Source organism: Zonotrichia leucophrys, chromosome 2 (genome assembly GCF_028769735.1).
Source record: "Zonotrichia leucophrys gambelii isolate GWCS_2022_RI chromosome 2, RI_Zleu_2.0, whole genome shotgun sequence".
In the NCBI taxonomy this organism is placed as follows: Eukaryota; Metazoa; Chordata; class Aves; order Passeriformes; family Passerellidae; genus Zonotrichia; species Zonotrichia leucophrys.
The window spans coordinates 98,940,250-98,946,249 of record NC_088171.1 but is presented as its reverse complement, the minus strand read 5'-3'; positions in this window follow the sequence as shown (position 1 = coordinate 98,946,249).

The window sequence follows — 6,000 nt, the reverse complement described above, 5'->3', positions numbered from 1 at the left end:
TGCTTGAATCTTGTTCAGACTATGAAGCCATTGTTATGTCTCTTCTGTTTTGTACAGTTTCATAACTTTTCTCTTTGCCATCAATTTTTCAGGCGACTTTCTCCTTCCCTCCATAGAAATGTTCATCATTAGACTGGAATGTATAGCAGATTTAGAAAATTTAGTATTCATTTTGCTCACTTCCAAAGTTAAACACATAGAAAAGTAACATATCAGATATTTTATAATTCCAGCAAGTATTAGAATTTCAAGCAGTGAAATGTGACTGCTTCAGTGCACATATAAGCAGCAATATTTTAAAACCAATGCCAGTTTTTTTACTGATGCCTTTTCTTTTGTTTTGTTTTTATGGAAATAGAGCATCTTTGGACTTAACAATTGTTGAAGATTGCAGCCAGTTTCTAAAACAGAGGAGCTAAGGAAGGATACAAATTTAGGGCTAAATTCTTGCAAAACATCAGGAAAATTTCTTTGATGGCAATGGATTAATTTTGATTTTCATAGATTAATGTGCTGATATATAAAATATATGAATATATATAATATATTCTATATATATAGAATATAAAACTTTAATTCAAATTTCAAATGATCTTTCTTATTTTTACCATAATTTTTACCATAAATTGCCATAGTGTATTTCATTGTAACATTAGCTTCTGCATTCTCTGCATTTATACAATGTGAATTTAAGAGAAGCAATGTAAAACCCAGAACTATAGAATTTACATGAAAGACATATGAAAAATCCTCTTTATGATATTTTAAAGCTATTAAATAAAATTATTCATGGGTAAACTGAGATAGGTATTCTAAAAAAATTAAAATTGTTATTGAGATTTGGGAGGACCTAAATAAAATTCTTATACTTTTTATTGTTCAAACTAAGTTTTAAAAATAATTTTAAATGTACTTCTATTTTGAATGTTTTGTAAATCTTGGATTAAATGGTATGAATTTTTACAAAAAGGAAAGAAAAAAGTGCCCATACCCATATTCAGGAGAGACATATCAGTAAGAAAAAGTGCAAAAAATGTAATATTTGAAGGCAGCTATCAAAGATAACAATGACACATGAAATATGGAAACAGCTGGAAGTTAATCAATGAGAATAAATCAAATGAAACATAAACTTGAGGCCATACCTATGAAAATTAGGGCTACAGGCAAAAAAAAAAAAAGAAATTAAAGGAGGAAGAAATGCTGGCATTACATAACAACTACATAATAGGAGCTAGCATTTAACTAGCAAAAGGAGCATATGATTTTACTGTTACAGGAGAGCCATTGTGTAGTGAAAATTTAATTAATCCTGGATAGCAAAACAGTAGTTGCAGGAGTAGTAGTAGCAACACATTTTTAAAAGATATGGAATAAAGGATATATTTTTATATCAATGTTCCTTTAAAATATATTTAAAATATATTTATATTTTAAATATATATATTTAAAGGATACCACACACAGGAAATTATACAGGCACTTACAAAAATGTGAATGATATATAAAACAGATTAAAAATAAATAAACAAATAAATAAATAAATGTGTGTTATATATATATGTGTGTATATATATACATATATATATATATATATATATATATATATATATATATATATATATATATAAAACATATGTTTTATGTCAAAGGGAACAGGCCTGCAAGTCTATCAATCCCACACAGGAAGGAGTTCTAATTTATTACTGTCAAGTGAGCAATCCAAGCCCAGGAAATTCAGCTATCAAGTCCAAAATAATTTCTTCATGACTATTTGTGATGCCACAATGATTCAAATGTTCCAGTGTTTCTGAGACTGAGCTACATAATAAGGGATCACTAAATGTCCATTAAACATTCTTTTTTGGTTTAATTCTCAACATACATCGACATTTCCTTGCAAAGTCTTTTATATAAAATATAGATTAAAAAGGCATATTTGCTTGAAAGTCTATTTTGAGAGCATGTCTTCGTCTAAACTACCTCAGACAGCTCTGCTTTTATAACATAAAATTCTGTATATCCTGAATTTGCAAAGCACCACAGTCTCCTGAATGGCATTCAAATTCATCTTAAAATCAGAGAACAAGTTGGTGAACCTCTATAGAAAGTAACATTTTTAGAGAACCTTAGATAGAATTTTGATGCCAGATGAAAGGTTTCAGCACAAGTTAGTACAAGTTTAATCAATTACATGAAATAGAATTATTCACATTGGTTTTGAATGAAGTAATTTTCCTTTCTAAAGTACATCACAAGACCAAACTAGCAAGCAATTAAATAGAAACATGTTCGGTATAATTGTGGACAAATAATTTGAAAATATTTTTATTTATATTTTCCTTTCTTTTTCTCCTTTAGATATTTTAAATTGAGTTTTTTCAACAAAAATTTAATTAATTTTGTCTTGAGTCAGGTGTGCTCTAACTCTGTGTGCTCTAACTCTGTATTGTTATAGCCAACTGACTATAACCCTGCCTCTGTATTGAGCTCTTAGTTTGCAAAAGAATTTGAGAAAACATTTTTAAGACTAAAATCTGAGGAAGAAAACTGAAGAAATCTCTACAGCATTTGGCCAAGTAAAACTGCATTTTTGCTCCTCTGCTGGTGAATATGGAACATTTTCCCTTTTTAAAGAAACCTCAGGGCTGGGCTCAAATCTCACAGTTTTCTTGTTTGCTTATTTCATGTATTTCAGGTCAGCCAAATGCCAGAGCTGCTTACAGATACTGTTTACTTTTAGATTGTTTTACCTAACCAGCATAAAATGTCATGACTCCAGGGAATAAGCCGCATCGTTCACCAGCTGATTTAAACAAACTGTGTATCTATAGTATGCCAAGGAAGGTCTGACAAAAAGCAAAATTTGTTTAACTTTGTTGAAGTATATTGAAGCCCAGTTACACACTAGATTTCAGTATGTTAAGAATTTCTAGATTTTAATGTATCACTCTGCCTGGAGAACATGAGAGGGATGTTTGATTAAAGGTATTTTCAAATCCATCTGCTCATCAACTGCATTGAGTTTTAGATTGGAAAAAAAGAAACTTCAGGCTTGGTATGGTATTATTAAATAATAAAATGTGAGCTAAAAATAAGACCGAGAATACAGTATGAATAAATTGAAAATATTAATGAAGCAACGTAATAAGAATGCATTCATTTTTAATGTTATTTTAAGTAAAAATATGAATACTTTATGTGTTCTTTTTAAGGTTTTCTTGAGGCAGTGACTACACACTTATGCAAATTACAATGAAAACCTATTTTTCCTGGTCCTGTAGCCATGTATATAACTACAATTCTCTCTAGTTGATATGGTAAATAGTACTTAAATTAAGTGTTTATCTTCACAATTTCTCTTTAAAACAGAATCTGTCAAAATAGGTAAAGTATTGTATCACTCGTTAATACATAAAGTGTTTATGTAATTAGGTATGCAGCAGAAGCTTTCTGAGACTGTGGAAATGTTAGTGTTGACCATCTATATGTTTTCAAGCTGTGCATTGACTCATAGTTCTTCTGGAAGCTCTAGTGGAAGAGCTAGGGCATGGTCTCCCTGGAGGAGACACATGTGGAGTGTAACCTGAAGAATGACACTGTGCCCCTTGGTTTCCCCTTGTACTCCGAGCTAAAATAGGTTTTTCATTGAATGCAATGCGACTAACATGCTCCCAGCTCACACTTCCCTCTTGCAATGTTACACAGAGAAAGACATGTAGGAATCCAGGCAGAAAGCCTTTATTGCTTTTATATTTTTGAAATGGAAACCCTGGAAGTTAAATGCAATGAGCAGCACTTAGGAAGGGATTTGGGTGTCAAAAACAATTGTCTCAAGCCATTTTAGAAGCATTTAAAACTACCTGGTTTATACTCAATACTCCAGTTTTAGGTTTTCTGGACTTTTTCTGTCATTTATACTAGACTCCGTAAGAATAGCTGAAAGGGTGTTAAATCTTTTGTTTAGCCACCTAACTTCAAGTTACCATTTACCTTTAACTTCCATCTAATATGTATACTATATCAGAACTTTCTTTGCTCAGGGTGAAAGTGGCTCTGTTGGTAGTTGTCACAGACATTTTTTCACAGAAATCCTTTCTTTGAGATTTGTGCATCTTCTGGGAAGCAAAGGCCCCAGAAGAAGAATGTAAACAATTATTATCAGCTGCTGTGAAATGTAGCAAGTGATCCTGTGATTAACTCATGCTCCGTGTTTACAATTAAGGGCCAATCACAGAAGCAAGCTCAGAAACAGATTCCCTGAAAACAGAACTTTGTTATTCATTCTTTCATTCTATTCTTAGCTTAGCAGCTCTCTGCAACCTCTTTCCTTATTCTTTTTAGTATAGTTATATTGTATTATATATAATATATCAATAAATCCAACCTTCTAATCAAGAAACAAGATTCTCGTCCTTCTCTCACCCCAGCGACCTCCTCAAGTCGCTGTAATAGGTAGTTGCTTTCATGTTGATGTGGTTGATCGAGCAAAATCTATTTAGATTTCCAAGGGCTTATTAATTACACCTTTTCTATGAGTCTCTCTTTTCTGCAGGCAGTGGTGAGTAAAAATGATGGCTTGGATGACCACATTCTTTCAAGAGAAAATAAAGGTTATTTTGACATCTGAAAAAAAAAAAAACCTCTTATCATTACCTTGTTTGTAACATTCTAAAGAGAAATTATGAAGGCCATGCTGATGTTGCTACATAAATTTTAGCCTTTTTTGGAGCTTCCCAGAAGAGGAATAATTGTTTTTTATACAATGGTGGATCAACTCCAGCCAGTGGGAAACCTCCCACACACGCTCATGTACTCCTATTCAGCAGGATGGGGGAGTGAATGAAAAGGGCAAAAGCAAGAAAAAATCATGGCCAGAGATAAAGGTAAGTTAATAAACAAAAAACCCAACAAAACAAAAGAAAACAAAACGCCAAAGTGATCACTCACTACATCTCATTAGCAGACCAACATTCATACATTATGTCCCCACAACCTGTGAGCACTGACTTTTCTAGAAAAACTCTCCCTCAGTTTTATTGCTGAACACGAACATTGCCATAGGGCAAGGAATGTCCTTTGGTCAGCTGGAGTCAACTATCCTGATTGTGTCCCAACTTCTCCACTTTGAAATACTGTTCCAGCACTACTCAGCAGTAATTAGAACACTGGTTTGGTCATAAGTTTGAAACATAGCACAAAAATGCAGATTATGAAGAAAATTAAGTCCACCCTAGCCAAGAGCAGTCCATGCTCAGCAGCCTACTGGGGGCAGACAGCATGGAAAATGAATCATAAATTAGGGTGAGAGAGTTCTGGAACACCCACTTTTTTCTTGCCCTGATACTCAGAGTTTAGCTATCAAAGTTAGAAACTGTTTTGTGCTCTCAGTCTCATATGTGTCAATGATGAACCACAAAAGAAGAGATTTTACTCCTCTTCATTCCTTGATGATTCATACAAATTAGGTAGAAATAAGAACATTTTTCTGTTTTAAATATACCTTCCTGGGGCCATTAAAAAACAACAAAACAAACACCCATATTTTTTTTGTAAAATTAAAATAAGAATTATAGCTTTCAAAATAATGGAGAAAATAAAATTTCTCCATTGCTCTGAAAATTTTAAATTAGAATTACATTCTATGCTTTTATTAATTGTTGGTTTGTTTCATGCAATCGGTATTAGTAATACTGGAAAATAAGTTATTTCTGGATTTTGGCAATCTGAAAAAAATAAAAAAAATAGATAGTTTCACAAGAAAAGTCACTACTGCCAAACTGAAAACTGAGAGAATTAAAAGCATTTTATTCTCCTAATGCCTTTAATTATAATACTATTATATTCATAATAAAGGCTATGTCTTTATAAAGATTTCTATGTATCTTTAGCCTGATGGCTAACTAATATTTGTGATTTTATAAGTCATAAGAATATTCAAGGATCATTTTTTCCATACCATTTTCTGCAAATTGAATTATGAGCATCCTTTTTCTTCCA